Below are 18,893 nucleotides of genomic sequence, written 5' to 3' on the forward strand. Positions count from 1 at the left end.
GGCAGCTGAGATTTTACTGACTTGGAGGAATACTCTGCCTTCCCTGGACTTTTTCTGAAAGTGGAGGTAAGGAAAGGAATACGATAACGAATGAGCCATAGGGCTCTCCCCTAACACTGGCACGGAGACCAGCCCGTGGGACTCATATTAACACACATCACACAAAGTTAGAATCTAGAGAGTCTTATGAAACACTTCTCTCCTTACAGCAAAGGTGGCTGTGTGTGTAAAAGAAATGGTAATAGCCAAATCATGTTATCAGGCTGACTCTAAAGAGATCTGGGGGAATTCAGTTGCTTCTTTCTACCAGGGCAAACAACAGAAGCCGAATTCATTTGAGGCTGAGATCATTCAAAGGCAGTGTAGAAACATCTAAAATGGTCATCAAACTGAAGACACACATCTGTGCATAAAAATGATATAATATTAAGAATTTGCTGCATAGCACAGGGAATTCTGTTCAATACTTTATAATGACCACTAAGGAAATAGAGTCTAAAAAAGAGTGGATATATACATATATATATATGTATATATATATATGTGGGATATGTATACATATATGTGTGTGTGTGGGATTCCCCAGTGGCTCAGTCAGTAAAGAATCTGCCTGCAATGCAGGACACCTGGGTTCAATCCCTGGGTCGAGAAGGTCCTATGGAGAAGGAAATGGAAACCCACTCCAGTGTTCTTGCCTGGAAAATCCCATGGACAGAGGAGCCTGGCAGGCTATAGTCAGACATGACTTAGCTACAAAACCACCACCACCACCATATGTACATCTATAACTGACTCACTTTGTTGTATAGCAAAAACTAACACAACATTGTAAATCAACCATACTCCAATAAAAAATGAATTTAAAAAGTGGCAGTGCCAATTAAAAAGATGAGAGAAGTCATCAGCTTTGTGCAGACATCCTCATCGGGCCGTGTCTTCACCTGACACTGTTTTTCTCAATCGAGTTCAGAGCACTGTCTTATTTCTCACTCCTGGAAAGAAACACAGGCTGACTGAAGGGGTCATTGGGTGAATGAGGGGTTCCAGCCTGAGGCACCCCTGAAGGGCCCCTGATAGTTCATCATGAAAGCTCGCAATGGACAATTCTGTTGACATAGAGTGACAGGAAGCTCTAGGAAGGAGGTGGGCTTGTTTCATGCAGGGCAGACATCCCTGTGTAGCCCTTTCATGCTCACGATTTTAACTAATTTTCCGTCATGTCTATGAGAGATGCCAGGGCCTCAGACATGACCCCCACCATCACCGAGCAGCGGGGAGGGTCTCCCCTGACAGGAGCATCTCTCTGCACACTCGTCACCTGGTTCCATGAGGTGTGACACACACCAGAGCCCATTCCTGGAGTTCCCACATGGAGCCTTGAAACTGGGTGAACTTGAGATCCCTAAACCAGTGTAACCAGGAATGCTTCCCCACAGAACAGGTGAAGGAGACCTTCAAGAAGGTGGAATAGAAACATAGCAGGAGAGCCTGGCAGTGCTGCAGAAGAGCTCAGGCTGGTCCAACCCCGGGCACCACCCCAGCCCAGCTGCTGCAGTGGGACTCGTGCTCCGCTCTGACCGTGGAGTTGACTGGCTACCCCCCATCCACTGTTCCCCTTTGTTAAACAACTTGTTTGTTGCTGTTACCATTACAGGTGACCAGTGGAGCTGCGTTTTCCAGCAGGAATTACATTGCACAGCCAGGTCTCAAGATTTAGGTCTGCACGATGCTCCCCTGGACGCCCGGAACAGCAGACCACGTTTGTTCCAGGGGGAGGTCTCTTTCTGCAGCCTTTCCCCCCAGCGCTTCCCTCAGGGTCCAGCCCTGCTTTCTGAACTACACTGGATTACTCCCCTCAAAGCCCACCTTCCTTCATGGTGACCCGGGCACCATGTGACCCCTTATCCCTCCATCTAAACTGCTAGAGTATTTAATGTTGACCAGCCTTAAGAAAGCTCTCTGGTTAGACAACATCGTGAAACTGCTATGAAAATTAAGTGGTTCTATGCCCTTCTGTCTGATCCTTGCCATCTGGTTTTCCAAATTCTTCCCACCTCCTTTAACTGACACATCCAGTTTCAGAAAGTTCTTTTAGTTCAAAAGTCATGGGATAGAGCATTTGGCAACCATCACAGTGACCATTGACTCAGGCAAGAATCATGAAAGGATGCTGTCTGGGGAGAAGTCTGATGAAGAATAGGAACCTTACAGTGGACACAGAGAGCAAAGATGGCTAAACACAGACAAAGAATCTGGCAGAAGACACCTGGTAAGCCTTTGTGCTCTCTTTGGAACTTATCTCTACATCTGAAATCAGGAAAAGCCAAATACCTGAGTTCCTAGACACCAGAGGAGCACTCAGAAAATGGGTTTAGCACCTCTAAACATGAGATCAGGGCAGATCCTAGGGTCCTGGGACCAACTTAATTTGAGGGTCTGGGCATCCTTGCTGACGACCAGAAGCTAGGAAGGAAGGGGAGGTGGCAATGTGACCCCCTCCTCAGAGAAATGAAGTCAGAAGCAATTAGCTTTTGGGTTTTCCCTGGTAGATTCCAAGAACCCCCAACCTGACTATAGGAGATAATTTCTTGCTTTGAAAAATTATTTTATTAAAGTATGAAAACAAAAGTGTTAGTTGCTCGATCATGTCTGACTCTTTGTGACCCCTGGACTGTAGCCTGCCAAGCTCCTAGTGGATTAACAATATTGTGCTAGTTTCTGGTGTATAGCAAAGTGATTCGGTTATAGATATATACAATACTTTGCATCTGCTAACGCTAAATTCCCAATCCATCCCTCCCGCATGCCCTCCTTGGCAACCGCAAGTCTGTTCTCTGTATCTGTGAGCCCGTTTCTGTTTCGTAGAGCAGTTCATTTGTGTCATATTTTAGATCCCACACATAAGGGACACCACATGGTATTTGTCTTTGTCTGTCCAACTTACTTCACTTAATATGGTCATCTCTAGGTCTATCCATGGTGCTGCAGATGGCATTGTTTCATTCTTTTTTATGGCTGAATAGCATTCCAAGGAGATAATTTCTTAGACATAGTTACTATTATTGGTTTCATTACCATGTAGAACAATCTTGCCTATCACTGAGCAACAAATTAACTTTGTTGTAAATTTGATAAGGTTCCAATCCTAGTTTTGTACTGTTTGGCTCAGTTTTATTAGTTTCTTATTCAGGTAGCTTAGATCTTCCTTTATAAATGTAAAGGAACTTAGGAGGACTCAGCCTTCATTTCTCTCTTTGCTTCCAGGCCTGCTGTGCTGTGTCTGAGGTGTCTCAGGCTGAGAAGCCTGAACTTCATAGGCAGTCTTGTTATATAAGGGTCTGAGCTGACCTTTGATATCAGTCAGAGTTCAATTCCAGCGCATGCAACCTAAGCAAGGTGAATTTGGAAACGCCCTGCTGGGACATTGAGGTAAATGAATGTACTTTTAACTTGTACTATTTAATTAATGTACTATTTAATTAATTCTGTTTTCTTTTTTTGGCCTCACTGCACAGCATACAGGATCCCATTCCCTCACCAAAGACTGAACCCATGCCCCCTGAAATAGAAGCGTGGACTGCCAGGGAATTCCCTGGATGAATGCACTTTAGCTGAAGTTCAAGTAAAACACTTAAGGCACATTTACATCACTTTTATGATTTCCTCACTTCAAACAACTTGTTTGATTCATCAGTGCTAAATGCATCAGATGAAAAGCCTCCCAGTGTGTTTTGCTAGAAACACTGGTGAGAAGAAGAAACCCATCTGTTTTGCACGTTTGCCCCACATTCTCCCAGAACAATTGGCTGGGGGTCTTTCCCAGTGGCTCCCCAACATGGCTACTCACTGGAACAATCTGATGATTGGGTCCCCTCCAGACTTCCCTTTAAAGACCTGGGAAGGGAATTCTGTGGCAGTCCAGTGGTTGCTGCTGCTGCTGCTAGGTCACTTCAGTCGTGTCCAAGTCTGTGCGGCCCCATAGACGGCAGCCCACCAGGCTCCCCCGTCCCTGGGATTCTCCAGGCAAGAACACTGGAGTGGGTTGCCATTTCCTTCTCCAATGCATGAAAGTGAAAAGTGAAAGTGAAGTCGCTCAGCTGTGTCCAACTCTTCACGACCCCATGGACTGCAGCCTACCAGGCTCCTCCGTCCATGGGATTTTCCAGGAAAGAGTACTGGAGTGGGGTGCCATCACCTTCTCTGAGTCCAGTGGTTAGGGCTTAGCAATTCCACTGCAGGGGGCTCGGGTTTGACTTCTGGTCAGGGAATTAAAATCCTGCATGCTGTGCATGGCAGCCAAAAACAAACAAATAAAATAATAAAAATTTAAAAAACAGATGAAGACCTGGGAAGGCCTGGACTGGTGATTTTCAGGTGCCACTCAGTTGAGCACAACTGACTTGCATTATTGCTCAGGTCCATGGCTATGACTGCGAGAGTCAGATGGAGAGTCTTAGCCTCCACTCTGCCCCTCCAGGCAAAGCCAACCTGGGGGCCCTCCGCAGATAGTCCTAGAGTTGCGCTGAGGAGCCTGAACCCCTGAGGGCAGCTCCAGAGAGGAACAGGGGCACTGGGGAAAGTCCACGCTGTGACAGTGGTGAGTATCGCACACTGTACGTTCTCTGGATGAATAGAGATGAATTTAGCCAGGACACTTGGGTGTGGGGAGCGAGAAGTGGCTGAGCTTGAGGAGGGTCATTTTAGGGGCAGGGGACTAACAAAAAGTGATTATTAAGAGATTATATCGTGTGTGTGAAACTTTTGAAAACTGTAAAGCACTGTAGAATTTAAAGAATCATTCAATAAAAATAAAATTCAGTCAGTTCAGTTCAGTTCAGTCGTTCAGTCATGTCTGACTCTGCGACCCCATGAACCGCACATGCCAGGCCTCCCTGTCCATCACCAACTGCAGGAGCTTACCCAAGCTCATGTCCATTGAGTCGGTGATGCCATGCAACCAACTCATCCTCTGTCGTCCCCTTCTCCTCCCGCCTTCAATGTTTCCCAGCACCAGGGTCTTTTCAAATCAGTCAGTTCTTCACATCAGGTGGCCAAAATATTGGAGTTTCAGCATCAGTCTTTCCAATGAACACCCAAGGACTGATTTCCTTTAGGATGGACTGGTTGGATCTCCTTGCGGTCCAAGGAAATCTCAAGAGACTTCTCCAACACCACAGTTCAAAAGCATCAATTCTTCAGCACTCAGCTTTTAATTGACAATAAATAAATAACACTTCTGGGGATCTCTTACTTTTACCACCAAAAAAAAAAAAAAGGCGGAAGAAGAAGAAATGGTAGAGCCTGATGTAAGCCTAGCTCTGCCTGATGGTTTCATTTTTTAAGTCCCCAGAACAAGGATCAAACCCTGTGCCCCCTGCATTTGGAGCACAGTCTTAACCACTGGACCTTCCCTAATGATGTTTTGTTTCTTACTTCAAGAGCCCTTTTATCAAAAAAAAAAACAAAAACAAAAACTGGCAAGACCTTCTAGATGGATTAACCAATACCAAACATTCTGTGTGCTGTTCTTATCTGCCAGATGCCTTTAGCCAGGATCTCAAGGACTCACTGGTAATAGCAGATATTTTAAATTAAAGCCAAGATATTTGAGAGGTCATTCTGAAGAAAAGTCCAGGAAACGGGCTCTCACATAGTGAATTACTCAGTAGGATCCAAGATAGTCAACACTTCCAGCAGGTCACCCAATCTCTCCTCTTCAGCAAGAAACTGACTACATACCAGTGATCATCATCAGTAGAAATGACACTCCTTAGTGTTGTTGGATAAGGCGGTAGTTTGCAGACCTTTGTCCTCTGATACCAGTAATAAGTGACTACTCGATGGTTACGTTACAAGATGTTAGACTTGCCCCTAGGACTGTGGTTGCAGACTCAGGTGGGGCCAGCCTCCTAAGAACATTGTTAACAAAAGGTTATCGTCTGACAAGCTTAGGCTTGTCAAACCAATGTCTGGCTCCCAATAGGCCCTGTGCAGGTGTCTGCTATTGACACAAACTCCAAAATCTACTACAGGGTACTAATTATTTCCGTGTAAATTCTGAGCTGCAGTGCAATGCTGGGATTCCAGGGAGCAGGAATCTCGCTTAGAACACGTGGGTATCCACAGCGTCGGACACTGATTCTCTATCCTGGGTTTGTAAGTGGTATTTATTCAGTTGAACCATGAGCTTGAAGATGAAGTCTTGTTTCAACAAATACTGGTCAGGTATGTGCAGCACGCAGGGATGCAGAGATGGTAGGAGGGAAAGATTACAGCGACCATGACCTTGTGCAAGGCGCAGTGCCCTTTATAAACTCCCAGCAGCCCTGTCTCCATTTTTCCAGGAGGGAATTGAAGTCTTAAGGAACCGGGTAACTGCCAGACCATCTAACGCCACGGCCACCTCCACCCTCATCAGTACGCCCCCGAGTACACCATGAAGGAGAGACTCTACAGGTTAAGAACTAACGGAGACCTGGAGCATCCTCTTTCCAGAGGACTCCAAATGTTGGGGGACCTGAGCGCCCCCTCTGCTGCCAGAAGCACCCCTCTTCCTAACACTGGGGAGTAGGCTGGAAGGGAAGGAACGGAGACGCGAGGGGCTGCTTCGCTGTGAGGACGCCAGGCGCCGGGCGAACTCCTGGAAGACCCTTCAGTCCGTCTCCAGACTCCCCGGCTCTGCGCACCGGGACGCAGGTCTCCGTGCCTTCAAAGCACTGCGCGACAGCCACGCCAGCGCCCCAAACCTTGGGCAGGGGCCAAACGGTCACTTCCCCGCCCTCCAGGCGCGGTATGCAAATCCGAGCACCAGGAAGTAGCTGGGACCTCCCGGCCCAGCTCGGCGACGGCCAGTTCCTCCTCCGCTGCTCCGGGCCGCCGCCGCCGCTCGCTCCGGGCCGTGGCGCCTCCGGGCCGGTCGCCCTGCAGCCTCCAGCCCGCGGCAGGCGGGGCGGCCGTGCCACCCGGGCCCCCGCCCGCACTCCGCACTCCGCGCGCCCCCGCCCCGTCCTACCCCGCCGGGCTGCCCCGTCGCGGCCCCAGCTCGGATCCCCGGCCACCGTGGAGCGCCGCCGCCGCCCCGCGACTCACACACGGAGCTGGTGAGTCTCGGGCGGGACCCGGGCAGGGTGGAGTGGGGAGCGCGGGAGTGGGGAGCGCGCGGCGGGGCGGTGAGTACGCTCGGATGCCTTCCGCCTGCGGAGACGGCCCCGGGAGCGCGATCGCGGGGGCGGGCGGCTCCGCAGGTGTCTCAGTGCCCCGGCCGCAGGGGCGGGGCGGGCGCACCGCGGGGCCCTCCGGCGCTGCCCCTAGGGCCGGATGCTGTCCCCGCGCCGGCGGGGAAGCCTGTCTCCACGCGGAGCGCGCGCGCGGCGGGGATCCCCGGGGGACCCCAGGCCTGTACAGTCCGGTATCCCCTCCGGGCCCGGGGCCCGTCCGCGAACCGCGGGCATCTGCCCTCCTCGGGGCCCGGGCGGAGCTTGAGGTCCGGGCTCTGCGGAGGAGGCGGTGCGCACCCTCCCGCCGAGCCCGGCGCCTCCCGTCCTGCGGAGCCGCAGCCCCGAGCCCCCTGCGGCCGAGAGGAAGCGAGAGTTATTTTAAGAATTCAGGGGTTGCCTTTCCTTCGCCTCGGGGGAAGGGTGTGAGCGTCAGTTCCCCCTTTCCTGCGTTATCTCGGCCACTGCGGTGTCTTCGAGATGCTGTGCGTTTGTTATGTTCCATCTAATAGCAAGCGTGATCGTGGGGTGTGTGTATGTATGTGTGTGTCTGTCTGTTTGAATTACCCCAAATCCACCCCACTTATTGTGATCTCAGAAACTCGTTGAACCCAGGCTTCTCAGTTTCCTAGCTAAGTGTGAACTGGGGCCCGTTGCTGAAATTCTAGGTTAGGGTTTCCTTGTCTATCTTCTGAGCTATTTATTGCATGTAAAGCCCCAAGCACATACTAGGCATTCCATAAACAGTGCTGTTATTATTGCAAATAATTCTATCCATAACAACGAGGCTCCCTGGTTCTTTGCAATTTGAAGATTTTAAACCTAAGACAGCTTATCCAATTTAGCCACTTGACCTTACTGATACACTGCATAATAAATACACCAGTGATTTACTGTCCCAAAGCAGGGCCCAGAGTCTGACCCAGGCTAAGAACAAGCCAATGAGGAGGTTTGACTTACTTTTGATTTCTTGGCTACCTCCAGCTGGCTGTAGGGTTCAGAAGGGCCATCATGGGGGTAGGGGGTGGGTCTCTCTCTCCAGCACCTTCTAAAGCAGGCTGGAGGGGAATAGGCACTTACTGAGTCCTCCCAATCTGTCCTGATAAGGTAAGCTTTGATAGAAAAGGGTAGGATTCAGGTGGCTCCTAGTTCTCTCTTAAAGTCAGTCTTTTGAGGCTTGAAGTCATTTAATTTGATCACAAGAGACTCTTGGTGACTGGTCCTCTTTGGATGCAGAATGGGGTAGCCTTCTTCCTGAGAGAAGAATAGAGAGCAGCTGATGTGAAGGGAGAGAAACCAGGAGCCAGGAAGCCTGAGTTTGGGTGTCTTCCATCACTTTTCAGAACTGTGATTTGGGATAAATTACTTGGACCATTTATCCCATCAACATCTCCTTCACAATGGTAATTGGAATTATATTATGATTTGCCCATAAGTGTATAGTCCGTTTTCACCACTACAAGGAAATGTCTGTGCAAACAGCTTTGTCTGGTTTGTCCAGAACGCCAGCCCTGGTGCCTGTCACGTGGTCAAGATTGCTTGGAAGAAGGAAGGAGGGTCTCCTCCAAACCTCACTCCGTGCAAGTCTGAGGAACAGGGCTGGCCCCTAAGGCATGTGTAGCCCACTGGCCCTCTAGTCCTGGCTTCTAAAATGGGAATTGGAGGAAGTTGACTGTCAGGTTATCCCAGCGCTAGAGTTCTCCACTCAGGGCTAGTTTCCATACTTCTAACACTGAGAGAGAAGTCTTGATTTGAAGTGGTAAGATGCAGCCTGCAAAGCTGACATCTGGGCAAGCCGTTATGCAATCAAAAAGACACACAACATCCTAGAATCATCAATGTTGGAAAGGTTTGTAGAGTACTTGTGTGATACCTGAATGCTGCTCATGGCATTCTCTTAGCAGAAAATGGTCCAGCGAGGTAGTGATTCAATGATTCCCAAAGCCTTTTAGTTCCATTATTTTTGTATTAGAAAAAAATCACCAAAACTTTTGAGATGCAAACTGGTTCAAATGAATATATGGGTTTGTAAATTACGTGAAATCATATTATCCATAAACGAACCCATATTCATTTAAAATCTGCACAAATGAGAGCACCTGCCCCTCAGCATGGAACATTGCTGTGGCCCACTCACACCATTGATCTGTGACCTCCGCGTCCTCGGGCATGGGGAGAGTTGAAAAGAAAAGGTCACTGCATCACTAGTTGGGATGCTATCAGTGACATGTTGATGTCAGAGACAGTCTCAGACCTTTCCTTGGCTCCTTCTGCCAATGGTGGTACTGATGATTTTTTGCCAATCCAGGGCTCTGAAGCCTTCTGAACGCTGATAACCTCCAAACCTCTCAGGACCCTGCACAGTAGGCAGGGACCTAAAAAAGAGGGGGTGGGGAGGTTGGCATGACCAGTGTCACAGGCCTGATTAAGTGACATCATTGGGCCTAGTAGGTATGTTTTCCCACTCCAGCTCTGAGAGCTTTTCCCACTTTTCTGCCTTTGGATCTGTAGTAGGTACTCCATTACTTAAAAGTAAAGAAACGAACTCATCATTTAAGAAACATTTTAAGGACAGAATCACAAGGTCATCTTCTTCTATCATATGGAGATGGTCTGCACGAGGGGACTGTCAGAGTAAATGAGCAGGTGGACCAGTGAGCAGGGTGCGGAGGCTGTTCTGTCGAGCTGAATTTCTGCCTTTCAACTTTGCTACCTGCTCAGGGAAGGGGGAGCCCTGATAACTCCCCAGATGACATCTGTCCTGGTCACTGTCAGAGCAGCACTAGTGGCTGCCTTCAGGACTGTCCCATGCTTATGGGTCAGTGTGTTGTTGTTTAGTCGCTAAGTCGTGCCCAGCACTTTTGCGACCCTGTGGACTGTAGCCCACCAGGCTCTTCTATCCTTGGGATTTCCCAGGCAAGAATCCTGGAGCGGGTTGCCATTTCCTTTTCCAGAGGATCTTCCTGACCCAGGGATCCAACTGGAGTCTCCTGCAGATTGGAAGGCATAATCTTTACCACTGAGCCACCTGGAAAGCCTCTGAGACAGTATAGAAGTACTCAATAATACTTTCTAAAAAAGTTCCCTCTAGCTTCTGTATAAACCCTACAAGCCTCCTTGTATGGTTGTTATAACAGTGAGAGGTGTCATTCGAGGGGAATATACAAGGTGAGGAGACAGGGCCCATGGGATGCACGTGGAGACACGTAGCCTCCTTCCTGGGCTCCTGTTGTGGACCAGGCTCATCCTAAGTCCACACTCCTATAATGGATAAACATTTCCTCCCAGCTTTTAAGATTGATGAGAAGAAGGACAAGGAAGAGGAAGTTGATCAGAAGTACTGAAAGATTTCTTACAGCTGCCTGGTTTCCTGATACTTAAATTGTGAAACCTTGAGTTCAGTCTCTCATCATTTCTGACATTTATTTTGAGTAAGTTCCCATTTGGGGGAGAAGCCCGTGTATAGAAAATAGTATGGAAATCTCCCCATAGTAGTGGTTTAGTTGCTAAGTCCCGTCTGACTCTTGCGACCCCACAGACTGTAGGCTCCTCTGTCAATGGGATTTTTGAGGTGCGAATACCGGAGTGGGTATCCATGCCATTCTCTTCTCCAAGGGATCTTCTCCACCCAGGAATCAAACCCAGGCCTCATGCATTGCAGACAGATTATTTACTGACAGCTGCGAGGGAAGTCTGCCCATGAAGGGATACAAATTTTTGAAACACACCAGTTTAAAGACTCGGACCTTCTTTCAGATTCTCTTGACTACATTAGCTGGAAGTGCTGTCTTGTCATTTAGAACAACAAGTTTCAGGAGTTACTTGGGATGATGTGTGGAAAAGGCTCATCCATGCTGGCAGGTTGCAGGGGCTGTTATCACCCTGGTTCTTCATTCTTGGGCTTTCTCTTCAGTCTTGTCCTGACCTTCACTTTGCCTTGTTGTTCTTTTCAGTAGCTCAGTTGTGTCAGACTTTTCCTGACCCCGCAGACTATAGCACGCCAGCAGTCTTCCTTGTCCTTCACCATCTTCCGGAACTTGCTCAAACTCATGTCCATTGAGTTGGTGATGCCATCCAACCTCTCATCCTCTGTTGTCCCTTTTCTCCTCCTGCTTTCAATTTTTCCCAGCCTCAGGGTCTTTTCCAGTGAGTCGGATCTTTGCATCAGGTGGCTGAAGTATTGGAACTTCAGCATCAGTCCTTCCAGTGAGTATTCAGGGCTGATTTGAGCTCCTTATAGTCCAAGGTACTCTCAAGAGTCTTCAACACCACAGTTCAAAAACATCAATTCTTGGGCACTCAGCCATCTCTAGCTCTCCCATCCGTATAAGACTACTGGAAAAACCGTAGCTTTGACTATACAGACCTTTGGCAAAATAATGTCTCTGCTTTCTAGTATGCTGTCTAGGTTGGTCATAGATTTTCTTATAAGGAGCAAGCATCTTAATTTCATGGCTGCAGTCACTGTCTGCATCTTAGTACTGACTAACCATCAACACTCCTGATTTGCTGCCAAGCTGTTTAATGACAGTTGTATTTATAATCAGAATACAATTTTCCTTTTATAGAACTCTTCCAAAGTGTTGGTTACTTATCTCTGCTTTATTCACCATCAACGTATGTCCAGTCTCTCTTCTCTAACTCCCCTTTTCAACTCCTTTCTCACTGTCATACAGAGCCTGCAAGCCATGCATTGATAGGAATTGACCATTATTGGTTAACCTCAGTGTGACTGTGTTCTTTCTGCATTGTGCTTAGATGTGTAAGTGATGCTCCATAAAATGATGGATGAATGGGCATATGTTAACAGAGACCATTGGATGGATGTTTCTTGGTGTGGGCTCTGCTCTTGATGAGCTATAAGACTTGGGGAAGAAGTCTTCATCGAGAGGTTCAGAGGGTCTTTAAGTGTCTCATTTCCTTTTTACCATTCACACTTGAGACACAGTCAGATATTGTTGGGACTGCCCACACTCCTCCGTTTCTTTTCTTTTCTTTTCTTTTCTTTTTTTGACACCAAAAACATTTTGTATTGGGGTATAGCCAATTAACAATGTGGTGATAGTTTCAGGTGAACAGCAAAGGGACTCAGCCCTACATATACATGTATCCATTCTCCCCCAAAACCCCTCCCCTCCAGACTGGCACATAACATTGAGCAGAGTGCCTTGTGCCATATAATAGGTTTTTGTTGGTTATCCTTCTTAAATATAGCAGTGTGTACATGACCTTCCCAAAGTCCTTAACTACCCCTTCTTCCCGGCAACCATGAGTTCGTTTTCTAAGTCTGTGAGTCTCTTTCTGTTTTGTAAGTTCATTTGTACCATTTCTTTTTTAGATTCTACATATAAAGGATGTCATATGGTATTTCTCCTTCTCTGCCTGGCTTACTTCACTCAGTGTGACTTTCTAGGTCCAACCATGTTGCTGCAAATAGCCTTATTTCATTCTTTTTAATGGCTGCACACTCCTCCCTTCCGGTAAGCATCTAACGTCATTCTCTGTATTGATCCCGAGTCATGCTGGTTGGAAACTCATTGTCAGCTCTCCCCAGTTCTCTCTCCACTGGTCCAGTGTTTGGTGGGAGCTATGGTGGCTTTTCGGCACTGGTGTGGGTCCCCAGTGAGACGATAAGGCAGGTCTGGGTTCATCCTGCCTTCAGCCAGAGTAGAGATGTCTCCCAGGTGCCGGGCCTTCTGGGTGCCTCCAGTCTTCCTGGAAATGTTAACCCACACAGGGGCGAGGGCAGCTGAGAAGCTTGTCTCAGAGAGACCGTCTGGAGAGGGAGGCCCACTTCTGCTTTCCACAGGGAAGCTGGGTCACAGAGCGCAGAACTGCAGCAGGAGGCCGCAAGAAAGTGATACTTCCTTCTGCTTCGAAGGCCCAGGCCCGTCATTTGCCTGCAGCCCCACCTTCCTCACCACCCAGCCCTGGTTTTTCCTCTGGGTTGGGGTTCTTTCTACCATCTTCTCTGCAGTTGGTCCTTGAGAAGGCGGAAGGGAAGGGAGGGGAGGGAGGAGCGAATGAAGCCAGTCCTCAGTGCAGAGCCTCCTGGGGTGGGGAGACCCCCATGACCATGCTGGATTGTTCAGCCACAGAAAGATGTTCGTTTTGAAATTCTGCATTATGGAAATCATTACAAAACTCTTGAGTAGAGGTTTTGAAATCTTTAATGTTCAGGCAGTATAATTATTTCTTAATCTTAACTACAGTGGATCAGTGCTGTTTTAAAAATTCTTTAAGCTCTGCGTGTTAGTCGCTCAGTCATGGCCAGCTCTTTGTGACACCCATGGGTGTAGCCTGCCAGGCTCCTCTGTCCAGGGGATTTTCCAGGCAAGAATACTGGAGAGGGTTGCCATTTCCTTCTCTAGGGGATCTTCCTGACCCAGGGATCAAACCTGGGTCTCCTGCATTTGCAGACAGATTTTTTACTATCTGAGCAACCAGCCTCTCCTTAAATACTTGGGGTAGATCAGTGACCTTTCAAACTTCTTTGACCTTGATCCATATCAAGAAGCATCATGTTTTATCTTGTGCCAGAATGCACATCCATCTGTATGCAAAGAAAGAAAGAGGAAGAGAAAAGAAAATTTGGTGAAAAGCCCCTCCCCACAGCTTGTAGCGGGTGGGGAGTGTGACCCCAGGCAGTCCTCTGAGGCCAGCTTGGTGAGATGTAAAATACACAGAAGTGAGGAATCCCTGGTGACTTGGTGGTTAGGACTTTCTGCTTTCACTGCTGTGGCCTGGGTTCAGTCCTTGGTCTGGGAACTATGATCCAGCAAGCAGCTTGGCCCCAAAATAACTACATAAGGAAAGTAAAATGCACAGAGGTGAGCCCAGCTATTCTATAAGCTCCTGTCCAATAAGGTTTATTACACAAACACAAATTAAGATACATCTGCGTTTCCATGTGGTGCTAGTGGTAAAAAAACCCTCCTGCCAATGCAGGAGACATAAGAGATGAGGGTTTGATCCCTGGGTTGGGAAGATCCCCTGGAGGAGGGCATGGCAACCCACTCCAGTATTTTTGCCTGGAGAATCCCATGGACAGAGGAGCCTGGCGGGCTATAGTCCATGGAGTCACAAAGAATTGAATAGTACTGAAGCAACTTAGCAGGCATACAATGAATGCTATACCTTGTAAATATCTTTAAATTAGAATTAAATTATACTTACTAGTGTGAAAGATGTTCTTTAAAAAGCTGAACACAAGCTGAACAGTAATATATATTACCATTTCTGAAATACAATAGTTATGTTGACATAGTGATAAACTATGAATATCAATGATTTTTTTATACTAAAGTTTTCAATACTGATTTTTTCTGGGTGATAGGTGAATGCTGATTTTACTTTTTTACATCTTTCTTTTGTTACAAAGATTATGACTTATGTGGTTTTAGGACAGTGGTGTGATGGGCAATGACGCGTAATAAGCTGGCGAGACAGCAGGAAACTTTAAGGGAAAAGTGGCCCTTTTGATGGTTGTGTGGATATCGTGTGGGCAGACCGACCCTAGAGGAACTCATGCACTGCAGACGGTGTAAGCAGGCAGAATATTTTCCTAAAGAAGTGTCTACTGATATTTACTCATATTTAGTACTGAGTTTCTTGAAAACCTACCGTCCGTTAGCCCCAGTTTCGGGGAGGAAGCCCTGAAGGGGAGAAGGGGTCTGGGGTGGGGAGAACAGACCAGTTTGCACAGCATCCCTGGTGGCCAGGCAGTGATGAGGCATTCCGTGCAGGCGCGAAGGAGCCATGCCCCCAGGACCCTCAGTGTTGGATTTCACTGTGTAGACCAAGGTGAATCTTGTGGAAAGTCTCTGTGGAAAACTGTTTTTTCCCCCATCACAATCACTTTCTTGGCTAGACTCTTCTGTAACAAAGTATTGATGTGTTACCAAAAAATGTAGAGACACAGAGATACTCAGTAATGGCTGTGTCCTCTGAATAGGTGAGTGTCATCCTCTGAATAGGTGGATGATTAACACGGGGAGGAACAGGGACTTCCGGGGAGACTAACTGGGGGCTAGAAAGTAGTATCTATTGCCTTTGTACATGACCTAAGACTCGTTTGTAGTCATCAGCGAGCAGATACTTGGTCACTCCCCTGGGAGGTGATGACCTTCTCCAAACATTTATCTGACTCTTCCTGATGAGGCAACACTGCTGAGGGGAAAAAGGAGTTGAGTTCTAAGTTTCTGTAGGGTTATCAGTATTTTCCATTTGACTTAAATGCAGATTTAAGTTGGGGTTTCCCTGCAGTCCAGTGGTCAGGATCTGGGCTCTCAGTGCAGGGGGCATGGGCTCAATTCCTTGGTGAGGAACTAAGATTCCCAAAGTGTGCCAATAAATAAGTAAATAAACAAATGGAGACTGCTGTACAGCAGCGGCTTGGTGTTGGCCTTGTTCTTACCATGTACAAATTAGTGTGTCTAAAAACATCACTATAACCAGGAATGGCAACAGTTGGAGAAAACGGGATAATTGGGCAATTCTGCAAGGAATGCCTTTGCATAATCAGACATGGCCTGTTGAATACATGCTGTGTTCAGTGCCTGCTGCATGCTAAGTTGCATCAGTCGTGTCCAACTCTTTGCGACCTTATGGACTGCAGCCCCTGAGGGATTATTAGTTTTAACCTTGAGAAGAGATAGTGTAATGTGGTGGAAAGAAGATAGTCTTCCAGGTGACACAAATCAGAAGACAGGTGAACTTCTGATCTGCCTGGGGCACCAGGAATCACCAGAGGCTACGGGGTGAGCTTGGTGTTCTTGGGATTCAAAGATGCCCTCAGGAGTGGGACATGGGGCCATAGCCTGGTTCTCAGAGCGAGATTGTTTTTGCCCTAGACAGGTGAACACAGCATTCTGCAAACAGGACAGGACTCTTGGTGACAGTGAGGGGATGATGCTTGGTCATGTAGGGTTGGGGGAGAAGGAATTTACCACTTGAAGACCTTAGAGAAAGGCATCCTTAAATAATGAGAGACTTTATCATCCGAGGAGTGATGGACCAATACAATAGTGGATGTGTTCCCGGCTTCAGATAAGTTGCTAATACACAGTTTATGGTCATCAGGATAATTAAACACGCACCCCAAGAGTTGGCTTTTGTCTCTCTGGACCATGTTGACTTTTCCAACTGTTTCAACTTTAATGCATGGCAAGTGTACATAAAAAAACAAAATTCAACAGTTCAGTTACATAACTGTCCACATACCTTTTATTTTATGGTTTTCAATTATTTTAAAAGTTTTAAATAAGTGAAGATAACACTAAATGAGAAATTAATGGTCATTTTCCATAAATTCCTTTATCTGTGGACAACCTTTCAAATTTTTAATAGAAAAAATTTCTGAGCAGTTTGGTAAATGACTTGAATGTTACCTTATTGCTATAGTTCTATCTTCAGCTAAGGCTGTGCTGCACAGCTCCCTTTAACAAATGACTCATCCCCTCTGGTGTCAGCCACTGGACTCTGGACATCACCTGTCTACCTTGGTGTCCAACATGAAAATCAGACTCTCAGAAGAGGAAGATATCTTGGCTGTGTTTCTTGAACATAGGCCTTATCAAGCAGTCACTTTCTCTTGAGCACTGGGTCTCAAAAGTTAGCGTCTGTCCCAGTGATTCTAACAGTGGTAAAGGAGGTCACGTTGTGAGAAGCACTGTGACAGGCATATCCCTGTTGGACAAAGTGGCCCATTTCATTTTTGTCCAGCTGTGGATATTCAAAACCTTTTTTGTCTTGTACTGTTCTGCTTGTTGGTTCTAGTTCTACACTGTTTCTGCACAGTTGAAGCCAGCCACTGTTGGACTGACTATCCAACCATTGTGACTGTAAGTATGGAATGTGTAGGGACATAATTGTTGTACTGTCTACCCAGCACTATTACTTCACCTCTCTTCTAACAGAGCCCAGATTATATCAAGATCCAGCTTTTCCATGGAAGTTTCTGCAGAAGTTTTCCATATCCCCATCTATATAAACTGGCTCTGATTGGTCAAATGCTACTATTCTTACCAGTGATTGGTTCATGAGTGGTGTACTTTGGGTTGAATGGTAATCGATGAAAAAAGTGATGCTCCATAGATGGTCCTAAGCTACAAATAGAAAAGGTGTAGGAGAGAGAGGAGAGAAGGAAAGTCAGACCTGGACAAAAGATAAAGAAATACAACACAATTTGTGAAAGTCAGGAACCTGGAAATTGGAAGGGAGATAGTTTAAGTTATTCTGATCAGTAATTTGTCATCTGTACTGTGTGTGGTTGTCTGCTCTGTGTTTGTCCTAGTCGCACAGACCAGTGTGGAATTAATGCTGATAACTGGGCTTCTGTAATCACAGTGGATTTTTTAAAATATATATTTATTGGGAGAAAAGTCATGACAAACCTAGATAGTGATTAAGAAGCAGAGGCATCACTTGGCCGACAAAGGTCCATATAGTCAAAGCCATGGTTTATCCAGTAGTCACATATGAATGTGAGTTGGACCATAAAGAAGATTGATCACCGAAGAATTGACACTTTTGAATTGTAGTGCTGGAGAAGACTCTTGAGAGTCCCTTGGACAACAAGGAGATCAAACCAGTCAATCCTAAAGGAAATCAACCCAGAAATTCATTGGAAGGACTGATGCTGAAGCTCTAATACTTTGGCCACCTGATTCGAAGGACCGACTCATTGGAAAAGACCCTGATGCTGAGAAAGATTGAGGGAAGGAGGAGAAGGGGGTGACAGAGATGAGATGGTTGGATGGCATCACCGACTCAATGGACATGAGTTCGAGCAAACTCCAGGAGATAGTGAAGGACAGAGAAGCCTGGCGTGCTGCAGCTCATGGGGTCGCAAAGAGTTGGCCACGACTGCACGACTGAACAGCAGCACATTTATTGAGTATTGTGTGTCAGGCATTGTGGTGGGTTCTTGGGGAAAACATAAACCTTAATAAGTGTGAACTTCCTGTCCTAAAGAGTTTATTGTGTTCTAGTCTGTCTGGGCTGTTCACACACCAGAGGCTGACAAATTAATTTGCTGTGGTCATGGGTGGGACAGTCACCTTGCTCAGGAAATCCCTAGGCATCTGAATCAGTGCACAGAAACCAAGAGTTCTGGTAAAGAAGGAAGGCAGTGTGTGAAGTGGTTAGAGCACAGTATATGAAATTAATCACATTTGGGCTCAAATTCCAGGTCTGTCTCTTCCTAGGCATAAGGTGCTGGTTTTGCTGACCTCAGATTTAAACCTCAGAGGCTGGTTGCGGGGATTCCAGGATGTGATAGGTTCAGAACTAAACTATGTTTGAAGCACATAGCCAATGGTAGTCATTGTTATGAACAAAAGAAAGTTGCTTAGGATTGTTACTACCAAAAAAATCAAACTGATAGGAAGAAAATCCAGAAAATAATAAATGTTGGTGAGGATATAGAGAAATTGGAATCTTTCTGAACTGGTGTTGGGACTGTAGTGCAGACCCTTTGGAAAACAGTATGGCAGTTACTCCCAAAATTAAACACAGAATTACCTTTCAATTCAGCAGTTCCACTTGTCTGTATAGACCCCCCAAAATTGAAAGTGGGTCTCCAAGAGATATTTGTATGCCCACATTCTAGCAGCATTATTCACAATAGCCAGGGGGTGGAAGCAACTCAAGTCTCCATCAACAAGTGAATGGATAAAC

The 18,893-nt window shown here is 46.8% G+C and overlaps 1 protein-coding gene across 4 annotated transcripts in view; it reads left to right on the forward strand.

Annotated features, from left to right (window-relative positions):
* The first annotated feature begins 6,989 nt into the window (after positions 1 to 6,989).
* Positions 6,990 to 18,893, forward strand: part of LYN (LYN proto-oncogene, Src family tyrosine kinase) — a 109,090-nt gene continuing 97,186 nt past the window's right edge. For all 4 annotated transcript variants that reach the window (XM_068983926.1, XM_068983927.1, XM_068983929.1 and 1 more), the window contains exon 1: positions 6,990 to 7,100. The gene's annotated coding sequence lies outside the window, so the exon portion shown is untranslated. The remainder of the gene's footprint in view (positions 7,101 to 18,893) is intronic.

This window comes from Capricornis sumatraensis, chromosome 11, assembly GCF_032405125.1.
Source record: "Capricornis sumatraensis isolate serow.1 chromosome 11, serow.2, whole genome shotgun sequence".
In the NCBI taxonomy this organism is placed as follows: Eukaryota; Metazoa; Chordata; class Mammalia; order Artiodactyla; family Bovidae; genus Capricornis; species Capricornis sumatraensis.